The sequence below is a fragment of the Pan troglodytes genome, chromosome 13 (genome assembly GCF_028858775.2).
Source record: "Pan troglodytes isolate AG18354 chromosome 13, NHGRI_mPanTro3-v2.0_pri, whole genome shotgun sequence".
Lineage (NCBI taxonomy): Eukaryota > Metazoa > Chordata > Mammalia > Primates > Hominidae > Pan > Pan troglodytes.
Window position 1 is genome coordinate 57,543,546 of NC_072411.2, and position 16,705 is coordinate 57,560,250.

At 30.9% G+C, this 16,705-nt stretch overlaps 1 long non-coding RNA gene across 1 annotated transcript in view; it reads left to right on the forward strand.

Annotated features, from left to right (window-relative positions):
• Nucleotides 1–362: 362 nt before the first annotated feature.
• The window catches only part of LOC104005216 (uncharacterized), a 55,631-nt gene continuing 39,288 nt past the window's right edge, over nucleotides 363–16,705 (forward strand). The window contains exon 1 of the long non-coding RNA XR_008546605.1: nucleotides 363–437. This is a non-coding gene — a long non-coding RNA (uncharacterized LOC104005216). The remainder of the gene's footprint in view (nucleotides 438–16,705) is intronic.

Consider the following 16,705-nt stretch of genomic DNA (forward strand, 5'->3'; position numbering starts at 1 on the left):
GAAGATGTAGTTCCAGGTAAACAAACACAAACATTCCATTAAATATTCACCTGTGCCTCTGGTTAAGTCATTTCATCTCTGTCAAGATTCCTTAACAGTAAAGTAAACTAATAGTATGTCATCTCTTTCAAGGGATTATTTTGAGTTAATGAGCGTGCAGTGAGCAATTTAAGGATCAAACATACTGGGCAAAAGACTAAATTTTTATTATAGTGGATACTCGCAGCCTTATGTAATCTGCCAGTCTAAACCATGTGCTGCTTTGGCACATGCTTTACTGAAAATAGCAGACCAGTTTGTGAGCTGGCACAATTTCAACATAGCAGATGGACATGCAACGAAATAACTAGCAAAGAGACCTTGTTTCAACATCAAATATGTTTCTGTAAGGCCAGATTCTTGGGCAAAGTTGTTTTAGCGATCTGGTTGCAACTAAGGTAAGATGGTATATTTCCTTTGCATTTAGCCTTCACTAACTGTTTCTATATATTTTAGGGAGTTATTTCAGTTATTTCAGATACTGAAATATTTGTATTTGAAAATCACAATAACTTGGACTCTTTTAGTTTGGAATTTTGAAACACCAGCAAAAGATGAGGCTTAAAGAATACTTGGATTGTCGCTTTATGAGAAACTACAATTATCTAGCTGGCCACTCAAGAAAATGGTAGATTTATTGAACACTGTATCATGATACTCTTCAGTCAGTGTTCTTTAATCTTGTGTCTGAAAGGAATGATGTTAACTGAGCTTTTTACTAAATTAGAATATTCCAGATATTATTGACTAGCTCCTTTGAATGGTAATACATTCACATGGCAAGCTAAGAGTAAAAACTGTAAAAATTAATGGAAACATCAAGTAATTTTCAGTTATTGTCAAATATTATAACAATTAAAACAAGAGACATTTATGCTAAATATGTCTTCCGGGATAAATGAATACCTTAAATTTAATAGTATAGTACATACATTAAATAAATAAATTATTTAAATGATTTGAATGTATTTTGTTCAGTAATGTTTAAATATATGATTTGTTATGGGTATAAATTTCATTTCAATTCCTGGATACATCATAACCCATCAGCACTGAAAAGCTTTTTGAGAATTAAGAGCAACAACTAAAGTAATACATGCATATGATAAAAAAGCAATCAGACAATAAAAAGTACAAGTTTTCCTCCTACTGGAAAACCACTAGTGCCTCTGTGAATATGTAACTACTTAATAGTTATGTGTATATGCTTTCAGAAACATCTGATATGTATGTTTTAAAATTTATATTCTTATGTAATATTTTTATATATTTTAATTAATGTCCTAAAACTCTGCATATGACAATTCATATTTTTGTTTTTAATAGCTTTATATTAATTATTATATAAAAGAACCATGATTTATCTAAACAGTCCCACATTAGTGGCCATTTTAATATCTGGCAAGGGTCACATTACTGATCTTTTTCTGAAATTTCCTGGATATTGTCACATATTTATTTCCCTAGATGAACACCAGTGTTATTTTGTCAAGTGTTCCTCCAAGTAAAAAGGCAGATGGAGTTTTCATTTGCATTGAATAGAATTTATGAATTTAATTTAGGGAGAATTATAAAAATAAAGTTTTTAATCAAAGAACATGATTTTTTTACTATTCATTCAAGATTATTTATATCTTTCACTTGTATGTTTGTCATGCAATATATCATAGGTGTGTAAGCTTTTTTTCATATAAAATCAGTACATTTCTAGTTAGGTATACTCTTGATTATTATTATCATTGATGCTAACCCAATTAACAACAGAACTTTTTCTTTCTCTCTATCTTAACCTGCCACTATTTGTATATAGGAAAGCTGCTGTTTATATTAATTGGCTAACCATCTACTTTTTTTTAACATTCTTTTATTGTTTGTAGATTGCGGTATATTCTCTTGAGTTTTCTTGCTTATATAGTCATAACATCTGCAAAAATTGTTACATTTCTATTCTCCTTTCAATTTTATATTCCATGCATTTCCTTCCCTTCTCTAATTGCACTGGCTAGAATTTCGGGAATATTGTTCAATAATACTGGTAAAGTAAGGATCTGTTTCATTTCTATCACTTTAATAAAATATGTTTAATTTGTTAAGCTTTATGTTGGCATTGGTTGGTGATAGCTCAATTCCTGTTACATTATTCTATGAAGATATAGATATTAATTTTCTTCTATGAAGGTATCTATTTTCATGTAATATTAAGGGTTTTTATTTATTTATTTTTGTTTGTTTACTTTAAGAGGTAGATTTTATGGGTTCTTTTCAATTATATATTTCTCCTCACTTTTTCCATGAATTTTACACTCCATTGACTTTAAATTGGGCCATGTGACTTGATTGGACCAATGATACATGGGTACAGATATTTTTAATGGGTTTATGTTGTTTTACTAACCCTGATCCTTTGACCTATACCATGGGGGCCACATGGTCCAGATAGGTTACTCCTTTAGCCTGAATCCAGTTAGTTCAGCCCAGCTCAGCATTGCCTAGTAGAGTTCATAGATTCCAGCCATACAGCAACCCACACAACTCAGAATGTGAGTGAGGAACAGAGTAACCAAATATTTATTTGGTCTTATCAATAACTAATTTCAATCTTAAGTGTCTTTGCATATATGTTAGTTACTATATTATTTTCATATGTTTTCTGAAAAGAAATAATCTTTATATGTCTAAAATGAAATCCATCTGCACACAGAAGGTAATTTTTTACATACAGCATAAATAATATGCTTTTTTTGAAAATTTAAAAAAAATTACAATTATTTTTCAGACCTGGTCTATAGGAAGTACTTTTTTACAATTTGATATCATTTTAATAAGTAATATTTTTGTATTGCTATTTTGGTTTGCTAGCTTGACTTTTGTGTCTTCATCCAGTTTTGCCATCAGTGCTATGATAGAGTCAAAAAAACAATTTAGAAGCTTTGTTCTTAAAGTTATGTTTTGGATACATTTAAATAGCATTTGAATTTGTTTATTCACTTATAATCCAGGCCTGTTTTTTTTTTCTTTTAGGGAGTGGTTTGATAATGTTTTATTATCATCTTAGTTTATTGGTCTATTAGAAATGTATGTGTATTTTGCTGACGACTCATTTCACTTAAGTTTTCAAGTTTATTTCTATAGTGTTTTACAAATTACTCTTCTATAATTCTTATTTTGTTCTTATAGTTATTTCTTCATCTTCATTTTATATATTCTTTATTTGCTTAGACTACTTAAATTTATCCCTGCTTTTATTCTTATGTATATATTGTCTTATCTCTGCAGTGGCCAAAAAAATTTTAAATAGAAATTATGCTAATTATCCTTCTGATTAATCATGGCTAGATGATTTTCATTGAAACTGCCATTACCATACCATCTTGCAACACACTTCCATTCCCTCCATTAAATCTGGCTTTCTTTCTGGCCTTGGAAAACATCAAACTTACCTCTGCCTTTGGGCCTTTGCATTAGCTCTTTCCTCTACTCAGAGTATTCTTCCTTCAGAATACAGGTTCTCAACTGTGTCTATACATTGAAATAAATTGGAGTGTTGCAAAAGAAGACTGATGCCAAGAACCTGCCCTCAGATATTCTGATTTAATTGATTTGAAAGCAGCTTGAGAACTGAGATTTTAAAAACTCTTCAGGTGCTTCTAATGTGTGGAAAACCATGGCCCTAGGCCATTCTCATCCACGATTCTCAGGTGCTTCTAATGTGTGGAAAATCATGGCCCTAGGCCATTCTCATCCACGATTCTCAGGTGCTTCTAATATGTGGAAAATCACGGCCCTAGGCCATTCTCATCCACGATTCTCAGGTGCTTCTAATGTGTGGAAAACCATGGCCCTAGGCCATTCTCATCCACGATTCTCAGGTGCTTCTAATGTGTGGAAAATCATGGCCCTAGGCCATTCTCATCCAAGATTCTCAGGTGCTTCTAATATGTGGAAAATCACAGCCCTAGGCCATTCTCTCCACGATTCTCAGGTGCTTCTAATGTGTGGAAAACCATGGCCCTAGGCCATTCTCATCCACAATTCTCAGGTGCTTCTAATGTGTGGAAAATCATGGCCCTAGGCCATTCTCATCCACGATTCTCAGGTGCTTCTAATGTGTGGAAAATCATGGCCCTAGGCCATTCTCATCCACAATTCTCAGCCATGGATGAGAATGAAAATTCCAAACACCAAAGGGGTATAATATAAAACAATGCATGTGCTCCAACCCAAATTGATGAAATAAGAACTTTGGAGATTGGATGAGGGAACAGTCAAGAGTAGTTTTTAAAACTCCCTGGATGATTCTAATATGCAGGTAGGGTAGAGGAATACTGTCTTAAATGTTTTTATAATGGCTCCTACCTGTTCTTAGATAACAATTCAAGAATTACTGGAGAAAAGTTTTACTTGACCATATTATGTAACATATCTCCATATTATGAGTCCTTAACCCCCATATAGATTATATCTATTTTTTAGAGTTTACCACTATTAAAAGGTATTTTATCCATTTATTCATTTATATATTTTTGTCTGATTTTTTCTGCTGAATTGTATTCTTCATGTATTATTAATTCTTATGACCCAACTGCCTAAAAAACAAATTTAACAAATTGTACTGTTTTGTTTTATTTAGTAGAATTGATAAAATCTGTTATTAATATTGTCACCTTTTAAAATAATTTTTTGATGCATTTTTTCCTCCCCCATACTGAGTTTATATCATTGTATTATTGCTTTAGGTGACTCCTGTACATAGTACAGATTTGGCTATAGTTCCAACTAGTCTTGAAATGACAGAAAGTTTCAGTTGTTTGTTTTAGTCTTTTGGTGTGTAGATGATTTTTTTGTTAATATTTATATCTGGTAATTTTCAAAAATTACAGATTAGCATTAGTTATGAATTGGGTGGTTGCAAGAAAAATACCACCCAGTTGTTTTGTATAAAGAAGAACTTCAGTGAAAATTTAAGCATTGTAGAGAAAAATTGCAAACAAGCCAAGAAAGACATTCAGGTAAAGGTGTTTCTAGAGATGTATTACTTTGTCAAAGATCAGATAGTTGTAGGTGTGTGGTCTTATTTCTGGTTTCTTTATTCTGTTCCATTGATCTATGTGTCTGTTCTTGTACTAGTACCATGCTGTTTTGGTTATTGTAGCCTGGTAGTAGAATTGGAAGTTGGGTAGTGTGATGCCTCCAGCTTTGTTCTTTTTGCTTAGGATTTTCTTGGTTATTTGGGCTTTTTTTGGAACCATATGAATTTTTAAATAGTTTTTTCTAATTCTGTGAAGAATGTCAATGGCACTTATATGGGAATAGCATTAAATCTATAAATTGCTTTGGGCAATGTGGCCATTTTCACAATATTGATTCTTCTGATCTATGAGCATGGAGTGTTTTTCCACGTGTTTGTGTCCCTTCTGATGTCTTTGAGGAGTGGTTTGTAGTTCTCCTTGAAGAGGTCCTTCACTTCCCTTGTTAGCAGTACTTCTAGGTATTTTATTCTGAAAGGATTCCCTACTTAATCAATGGTGCTGGAAGAACTGGCTAGCCATATGTAGAAAATTGAAACTGGACCCCGTTTTTACACCATATACAAAAATTAACTCAAGATGTATTAAAGACTTAAATGTAAAGCCCAAAACTATAAGGACCCTAGAAGAAAACCTAGGCAATACCATTCAGGACATAAGTACAGGCAAAGATGTCATGACAAAGATGCCAAAAGCATCTGCACATTAAGTCCTAAACAAAATATTTAAAATATTATAAGGAAGTTCACTAAAAGAGGGAAGACAGTCTTAATTGCAACCAGAGATCATAAGTGAGAGTACATGTAACAAAATGACACTTAGGCTTATAGATAACTTTTTAAGAGCAACAAAAGAAGACAAAAATTAATGGGAGAAAATATTTTAAGGTGCTGAGAAAAATATCATGTTTCAATTCTATAGCTAATTTATTATTAAAAAGAAATATAAAGAGCATCTAAATCAGAAAGGAGAAAATAAAATTGCCTCTGCAGACATCATCTTCTATATAGAAAATCCTAAAGATTCCACAAAAAGTGTATTAACTATAGATGAATTGTGTAAAGTTGCAGGATACAAAATCAACATACAAAAATAAGTAGTGTTTCTATACACAAAACAAACTATCTGATAAAGAAATTAAGAAAACAATTCCACGTAAAATAACATCAAAAAACACTTAGAAATAATTTTAACTAAAGAGTGAAAGATTTGTATGATGATGGAAGAAGATACAAGTAAGTGAAAAGGTAACTTGTGTTATGGATCAGAAGGATTAGCATTTTTAAAATATCCATATGCACAAAATCATCTACAGATTTAGTGCAATCCCTATCAAAATTCCAATGACATTGTTAAGAAAATAGAAAGCACTATCCTGAAGTTCACACAGGACCACAGAAAACCCTAAAAAGCCAAAGCAATCTTGAGTTAAAAGAACAAATCTGGAGGCATCACACTACCTGGTATCAAAATCAGCTAGTAACATATAGTAAACAAAACAGCATAACACTGGCAAATATCAATGGAACATAGGAGAGAATGCAGAAATAGATCCAGTCATTTATAGTCAAATTATCTTCAACACAATTGCCCATAACACACAATTTCTTCAAAAAATAGTGCCATGAAAACTAGATATTCACATGTTGATACCATATTTTGGCTATTGTAAATAATGTGGCAATAAACAAGGGAGTGCAGACATCTCTTTGACATACTTGTTTCATTTTTTTTAATACATGTTTAGTAGTGGGATTGCTGGGTAACATGGCAGTTCTATTTTTTAAACTTGGTTCAAAAACGGTTAAGGAAAATATGATATATACACACAATGGAATGCTATTCAGCCTTAAAAAATAAGAAAATTCTGTCACTTGTGACAACATGAGATAACCTGGAGGATATTATGCCAGGTGAAATAAAGCCAATCACAGAAAGACGGATACCTCACAATTTCATTTATATGTGAAATCTAAAAAAGTTTAACTCATACAAGTGGAGTAAAACGGTGGTTACTGAGTGAGGTGGTGGGGGATGGGGGAGGTGGTCAAAGGATACAAAATTTGAGTTGTACAGGAAGAATAAGTTCAGGAGATAGATTTTAAAACATAATAATTATAATTAATAACAATGTATTATATAATTGAAGAATGTTAAGAGAGTAGATTTTACATGTTCTCACCATAAAAAAGATAAGTATGTGAGATAATGAATATGTTAATGAACTTGATTTGCACATTCAATAATATACAACTTTACTGGCACATCATGCTTTTTACCATACATATATACAAATTTCTTCCAGTGATAAAACCAAATATTTGTTTTTAAAGAATGAAAATGAGATAGGAACAGAATAATACTTATATGCCAGTCCCAAAAGAATGACTATATGATATAAATCAGAAAGAAAGAAATTAAAAGAAGGAAAAAGGAATGAGATATATAAAGCAAAGATGAACAAATTATATATAATATGATATATATATATATATATAAAAGCAGGTGGGTAAAACTAAAGAATTCTGATAGTACAAAATAATAATTGTTGTAACAATAATGACTATTATACTGATTAATAAAAAACAAATATAAAATGTAACAGTTTTGGGATTTAAAAATTGTGGATATTTTTGTGAGAATGAGAGAAACAATTGGTAACACTAGACTTTATTAAGTAAATAAGTTAAGAGTTTAATGCTTAATTTTCTTAGTAATAGAGGTAAAATGTGGAATAGATAAAATTTGACAAGTTGAAGATTATAAAAGGAAAATGGTGGGAAAAGAAAGCAATTAAAAGTAAATATTCAAATAATATGATATAAATAATAAAAATCAATAAATGTAACAAACCTGATTTGACTGAACTTGGTATTTAAAAGAATTTTTAAATAATCCTAGTTAACATAAATTAAGCTGTTATATAGTTCTAATAGTTTAAAAATAAGTATACATAATCATTAGTAAGAAGAAAATACCATAAAATAAATATAACAATTCCAAAGTTTTGTTTTATTTAACATAGTTTCAAATTCATACAGAGCATTAATTAGCATAATTATCAGGAGAAATTTATAAATCCACTTTTGTAGATTTTAGTATACCTATTTTAGTTATTGATAAGTAGAAAAATCAGTAAAAATATAGATTTGAACAACATGGTGAACAAATATTAAGTTCAAACAAACATATATAATACCTCTATTTATAATGCAGAGAATTTGAATTTTTCTAGCCCACAGTGGTAGACTTGTGAAACCTCATCAGGTTCTAGGACACAAAATAAATATTTTCACAAAAAAAGGCATGTGGGAGTAGTTGTTGTATACAATAGCTTCTCTAAGCTGAAAAGAACTAAGGTAAAGTAAAAATAGAGCCTAAATTTTATTTAATAACCTACTATAAGTAAACAGTGGATTACACGAGAAATTGTAATGAAACCTAGGAAACATTTAGAATTATACGATAACGAAAATGCTACACGTCAAATATGTGCAATGTTGCCAGTTTTAAAAAATACTAAAATCCTACAAATGTGTATAAAAAATGTAAAATCTAGATAGTTTCTAAAAATTGTAACTTACCCACCCTACTCATGAAAAAATAATACCTCTGTATATCTATATCTGAAAAATCTATGCCTAGTCCCTCACTCAAAAAATAGCATTCCCATACATGTTTTATAAATATATTATGTCTTGCATTTAAGCAACATAAAGCCCAATATTATATAAATTCGTCTAGAGTAAAAAAATTCAATGCTTACCAAATCATTTTATAAGGATAGTATAAGTTTTTATAGCAGACAATGCAAGAAGTATATGAGGAAAGATCACTAAAACTAATTTTATATATGAACATAGTAAAATCATCTTTTAAAAAATACCAAATTATAATGTTCAAAGTTGATTTAATATTTAAAAATCTATTTTAACCAATACAGTAAATATTAAAGTAGTAGTGAAAATAATTAGAAAATTTCAATAAAGAATAAACCATTAAATCACATTTACATTTTATAACACTAGAAATAGAAAAATTTTTCTTCATAAATGTTATTTACCATAAACTTACACAAACATTGTTTTTCAAAGCAAATGTAATAGTTTCCTTTAAATCCGTATACAAGACAAGGATGTCTTGTATCATACTTCTATTCAGTATTGCATTAGATATTCTAAACTATGAAATAAGTTTTAAAATTTAGAAATTAAGAAACAGAAGGGAATGTTTTCAGAAAAGAAATTGTCTACCTAAAAATCCAGACACATCTATAGAAATATTAGTAGATATAATAAGTTATTTTAAATTGAAACTATATTTTATGTCAGTAAAATATTATTAAAAACTTTATAATGTAATAAAAAGACCATCTTAGAAAAGTAACAAAGCCTATAAGATATTCAAGATTAATTCTAACATCAGTAGATATTATAAAATTTAGACAGAGAAGATAAGATGCAAGTAAGTTTAAAGATATGCCATGTTTATGAATGGGAAAAGTCAATATCATGATGAAGATTCTTCCACTGTTAATTGCAATTTCAAATAAAATCACAAAAGTTTATTTTACAAACGTTCTCAAGCTGATCACACTATATATTCAAGAATAGGCATAGTGAATTTGAAAAAGAGGAACAAGATTGGGAGACTGTTCTACAATTTAGAAGACTAAATATAACGTTAATGAAATTCTGGTAATTCACCATTGATAAAAGGATGAAGAAACCAATGATTCAGACCCATACACATATAGAAATTTGATGTATGCAGATGAAGACATTTAAAACCAGTGGGACAGATGAATTATTCAATAAATTTGACAGAAGAATTGTTTAACTCCCCCACCCAAATGGAAAGAAGAATATTTTCACCCTTAAAACATTCTTAAAAGTAACTTCTATGCGAGCTAGTCACCTAAGATTTAAATTACAAAAAGCAAACATTAAGAAAGAAGAAAAAGAAAGAAATATACAAGCCACAAGAAGAGATATGTGCATCACTTGGAACTTTCAAAGGATTAATATTATGAAACTCATATACATAGAATAAGAGAAAAAAAACCAGCCAAGTAAAATAAGTGACAAAGATGTGAATAGGAAGTCACATAAGTTGAAACGCAAATGGTCAGTTAATACAAAATAAGACGTTTAATTTCACTATTAATCAAGAACATATAAATTAAACCACAATCATATGTCATTCCATACCAATCAATTTAGAAAAATTTAAAAGGATTACGAAGGATATATGAGTTCTCTCATACAATTCATAAGAAAAGGGAAAACATGGAACAAAAAAAAAGAAAATACTAGAAATGGTGATGCCTTTCCTTGCCACCAAAATTGTCGTGGACTGTGCTCTGTAGAGACCCTAATCCTCCATCACAGTGCTTGGACTTTACTCGGTTTTGTTCTTTGTCAATAATGATTCCCATTCTAGTTGCTCACAGATACCTCAACTGTACTCTGAAAAATGTTAACTTTTCTCATGCTGAAAAACAAGAGATAATAATTACATCATGGCTTTAAATTTAAAATTATGTACAATTTCTGAAGCTAATATATATTATTTACATTCAAGATTCAGTTTGTCAACCAGGCTTTTAAAAATTGAAAGAAGCTTATTGGTAGGGTGCATGAAACTAAAAGGAAACAAAATGACATCAGTTTCTCCAAGCCATTTTCCCATTCCCCCTCTAATAGCCCAATTTTTAAAAAAAATACAATGTTAAATAAGGTACGTCCTTTTAAAAAATCAACCTAGAGGTATAATTTACGTACAATAAAATGCATTCATTTAAGTGGTAAATTTTGACAAATATATTCACTTATTTTACCACTAACACAATTAAGGTATAGAACATCTTCATCACCCCAAAGAGTTCCCTCAATCCCCTACTTAGTCATCTCCTCCCCCAGACACTACAACCCCCTTCATTCCAGATAATCTATAATTTTTTTTTTACACTAGGTGTTTGCCTCCTTTACAATTTGATATATATAGAACTATGTAATATGTACTCTTTGGTGACTGAGTCCATTTGAGTAGCACAATGCTTTTGAGATTCATCTGTTTTACTTTTTAAGCCACGTAGTATCTTACATGGCAAAGTCACAATTTGTCTATTCACTCCTCTTTACGTGTACATTTGGTTTGCTTTTAGATTTTGGCTATTATAAAGAAAAAAGCTATGACTATTCCTGTAAAAATCCTTGGGTACACTTTTAAAATTTTTTTTCTTTACATTTACTTTTAAAATAAATAGCCAACTCAGAAATATTTAAAGGAAAATAATGAAAAGTCTTTATCCAGCTTGGCCCAAATTACTACGTTTAGTGGGTTCTTTACTCTTCCAGATGATTGCCATGCACATAGAAGCCCACAGAGCGCTATGTACTTTTTTCTTTCCCTTCCTCATCCCCAAATAACCATCCCATATGTACATTTCTATAACTTGCTTCTTTATTTTTTTAATTTACTTATCTTTGATCAACATAAAAAATTTTTTGATGTAAATTATTTGAATTTACCACATGTATAGATTTGAGTAACCATTACCACATCAAAGAGATGAAATAGTTTTCTCACCTCATAAAATTTCCTGTTGCTATCACTTCACAATCAAATTCCTTCGAGCATCTCACCCCTGACAATAACTAATACGTTCTCCATCACTGTAGTCTTTTTGAGAACCTAAGTGGAGCCATACAGTATGTAACTTTTTGAGACTAGTTTCTCTCACTCAGAGTAATGTCTCTGAGATTCATCCAAGTTGTTGTATATATCAATGGTTTGCTTCATATTTTTTAAAACTTTATTTCATATATGGCTTTAATTATAAAGTTTCTTTTCATGCAATTAAAAATATTTTAATGAACTCATTTTCAGACAGTTGCAGATTTACAGAAGAATATGAAGATAGTATACAGAGTTCCTGTAGCCCTCACACTGTTCCACCTGTTATTAATATCTTGTAGTAGTATGGTATATTTTCACTGTTAAGGAACCAATATTTAAAGTCCATACATCATTCATGTTTCCTTCATTTTAATCTAATGCTGTTTTTCTGTTTCAAGGTGTCATTAATGATACTACATTATGTTTACTTGCATTGTCTTCTTAGGTTCCTCTTGGCTGTGGCATTTTTCTCAGATTGTCCTTATTTTTGAAGATTTTAACAGTTTTGAGGAGTACTGACGAGGCATTTTGTAGAATGTCCCTAGATTAGGATTTGTCTGATGTTTTTCTCATGATTACACTGAGGTTATGAGTTTTGGGGAGGAAGATCACAGAAGTCTACCTTTGTCATTTCTATCACACCACATCAAGAATACATACTATCATGACTAATACTATTGATGATAACTTTGATTATCTGGCTAACTCAACCCTTTTTATTACTATTCTATTTTTTGGATGCAACACAGTTTGTTTATCCAATCACTTCCTAAAAGACATTTAGGTCATTTACAATTTGGAAGATTATGAATAGTGCTGCTATAAATATTCACGTACAGATTTTGGTGAGAACATAGTTTTCCTTACTTTTGAGTAAATACTTTGTAGTGGGACTACTGAGTCACAAGGTAAGTGTAGATTTAACTTTACAAGAACTTGCTACACTATTTTTCTAACTGTCCATTTGGTATTTCCACCAGCAATGAATCACAATTTCTGTCCTTTATTGTCACTAATTTTGTTTTAGTGTTTTCTTTACAAAAGTTTTAGCCATTTTACTAGTGTATAGTGCCACCCCATCATGGTTTCAGTTTGCATTTTACAAATGGTAAATAATATAAAACTTTTCATGTGATTACTTGCCATCTACGTATTCTTTGATGAAGTAACTGTCATTTGTCTATTTTTGAAAGTTAGTTGTTTATTCTCTTTCTGTTGAGTTTCGATACTTGATTGCATATTCTGGATATGATTTCTTGGTCTTACAGGTGGTTTCCAAATATTTCTCCCATTGTTGCTTGTATTTTCACCCTCGTAACAGAGCATGTCTTCCACAGAGAAAAATATTTCAATCTTAATGAAGTCCAATTTCTTGATTTTTTTTTCTTTTGTAGATCATTATTTTGGAAGCCCAAGATCTCAAAGGTATTCAAGAATTCTTTAGCAAGTCCTAGGTCTTAAAGATATTTCCTATGGCATCTTTTAAAAGTTTTTCAGCTTTATGTTTTACTGTTAAATTAACAATCCATTCTGAGTTAGTTTTTTTTTTTTTTTTAGATAAGGCATGAGATTCAGCTCGAGGTTTTTTTTTTTTTTTTTGTCTTTTTTGTCTATGGATATCAAATTGTTCTAACACTATTTGTTGAAAAGACATCTTTGTTCCATTGAACCCCTTTGCACATTTGTCAATAACAGTTGTCTGTATTTGTATGGGGTTATTATCTGGGCTCTCTCTTCTGTTCAACTGATTTATACGTCTCTCTCTCTACCAATACCACACAGTATGATTACTATAGCTCTATAATAAGAAATTTGAAATCAGAATGAATAATAACCCCTTCATCTTTATCCTTTTTCAAAAATTTTTTGCTATTCTAGTTCCTTTACCTTGCCATGTAAGCATTAAAGTAAACCTGTTTATATCTAAAAAATATTTTGCTGGAATTTTGATAGAAATTGTATTATATCTTCCTGTGAATAAATAGATAATTGACATTTTTACTTGTTGAGTTTTCCAATTCATTAACACTGTATGTCTCTCCATTTAATTAGATCTTCTTTGATTTCTTTTATGAGCATTTTGTGGTTTTCAGTATATAGATTCTGCACAAGTTTTATTAGATTTGTAGCTATGCATTTCATGATTTTTGAGTGAATGTAAATATTATTTAAAAAATATGTCCAATTAATTATTAGTACTATATAGAAAAACAACTGTGTTTTTGCTTATTGGCCTTGTATCTGATGGCCTTGTCCAACTCTTTCATTAGTTATATAATTTTTTATAGATTCCTTGATATTTTCTGTGCAATCATATCTCCTGTAAGTGGGGATTTTTATTTATTCCTTTCCACTCTGTGTATATTTTATTTCTTTTTCTTGTTATATTGAACTGACTTAATTTTCCAGCATGATATTGAATGAGACTGGTATGAGTGGCCATTTTTGTCTTACTCCCTATCTTAGAAAAAAAGGACAAAACAAAAAAGAAAACTAAATACCAATATCCCTGATGAACATAGATGCAAAAATCCTTAACAAAATACTAGCTAACCAACAGTATATCAACAAGATAATCCGCCATAATCAAGTGGGTTTCATACCAGGAATGCAGGGATGGTTTCACATACGCAAGTCAATAAATGTGATACAGAACATAAAAATAATTAAAAATGAAAATCACGTGATCATCTCAATAGGTGCAGAAAAAGCATTTGACAAAATCCAGTATTTCTTTATTATTAAAACCCTCAGCAAATTCGGCGTACAAGGGACATACCTCAATGTAATAAAAGCCATCTATGACAAACCCACAGCCGACATAATACTGAATGGGGAAATGTTGAAAGAATTTCCTCTAAGAACTGGAACAAGAAAAGGATGCCCACTCTTACCACTTCTACTCAATATAGTACTGGAAGTCCTAGCCAGAGCAATCAGACAAGGGGAAGAAATAAAGGGAATCCAAATTGTTAAAGAGGAAGTTAAACTGTCGCTGTTTGCTGATGATATGATCGTTTACCTAGAAAACCCTAAAGACTCCTCCAAAAAGCTCCTAGAATTGATAAATGAATTCAGCAAAGTTTCAGGATACAAAATTTACTGTACACAAATCAGTAGCTCTGCTGTACACGAACAGCAACCAAGCTGAGAATCAAATCAATAACAACACCTTTTACATTAGCTACAAAAATAAATGTATTTTTTAATTCTAATTTTAGCCAAGTAATTTCCAGATTGTACAATTTTGCATTAGAACCAGTAGTGTACCAGAGTTTCACATCTCTGCTATTATTTGCTATTGTCAAGCTACTAAATTTTAACCCTTCAACAGGGCATGAATAGCAGTATCTCATTGTTCTTTCAATTGCTTGTTCCTTCAATTTGTATCTTGTGTTTTGATGAATATTGGTAGTGAGATCCTTTGCATTTGGTTTTCAGTAAGTCTAAAGTCTTCTTTTGTGAGGTGCTCATTAAAACATTTGACTCATCTTCAACTGCTTATTTTTTATTCTTATTGTTGACTTGTAAGCATTTTTTACATATTCTAGATAGTTCTTTGACACTACGTTTGCAGGTAGTTTCTATTAACTGCCTTTTTATTTTCACAACACTGTCTTTTAAAGAACAGCTATATTTAATGTCAATAAAGTGAATTTATCATATTTCCATGATGCCTATGGTTTTGGTGTTCTAAGAAATCTTTGCCTGTGAAAATATTCTCCACCCCTGCACACACTCCGCTGAAGGCAAAGATATTTATACATTTGTATTTTGCTTGGATTTTACTCCTACTCACTCTCTGATCAGTATCCATGTTGCTATAATCTGGAATAATATTTCAAATTGCTGTTAAGGTAATTATTTAATAGTATCAATATTTATTTATATCTAACATGTTTAATTGATATGTGTGTTGTCTACAGCCATACCACCTGAACATACCAGATCTCTTCTAACTGATATGTGTGCTCTTTAGTGCTTCTTGAAATACCCATTTTATTCTGAATCCACTTTTCTTTTTTTGCTGAAGTACATTCTCTATTAATGTGTTTAACAGGTGAACTTTCCGAGTTCTTGCGTGACTAGAGAACCCTGGTCCTTGCATGGTGATAAAGATAGAAAACCATTCCTGATTTAAAGTAACTTTCTCTTTTCCTAGAAATTTGAAGCCAGCCTTATTCTCATTTTGTTGAATATAAATGATAAGTGTGAAAAAATGATGTGTTCGATTCTTAGTGAAGTATTTTAAAATAACAGTTCTACTAAGTTTTGGAGAAAGTCTCAGGCACTCTATTTTCTTTTCCCTTTTGTTCTTTTAACTCAATGATTTTGGATCTACTTTTAGATGCATATTGGAAAGTCTTAATATATCCTCCATGACTCTTCATTTGTATTTCATATTTTATACCTCTTCACTTTTTAAAATTTTGTACAGGAAGATTTTCTTAGCTCAATATCAATATCCATTCTGTTATTTGGACATTATATTAAGTTAAATTTGTTATTTGAATAGGTATATTTTATTTCCAAAATTTTGAATGTTTTTAAATAATTGCTTTTTATTTTATGTATGTGTCATTTCACTATTAAATGATCTTTTTCAGTTGGCTCTATTATTTGTGTTTCCTTGGCTGCTACTTTCACTTACTATCAAGCAGTATTCAACATTAGATATTTGGTGATAGGTACTTATTATCTACCACATGAAAATTCTGTGCTTCATGTGGGCTGCACAAACTCTGCAGAAGATGGTGTATTGGGGCCCTCTGTAGCTGTGGGAGGCTGGTTGCCTTCTCTTAGTAGCTGAGACCGCTGTGGTTTGTTTGTTTTTGTGAGTTTTTTTCCCCCATGGGTTGGCTACGGAGACTTGCTAATACTGTGTGCATTATAGCCCCAAGAGAGTTCAGCCACTGAGGCTGTCAGGCACCACATTTCTCCATCTTCCTAGTGAAGTA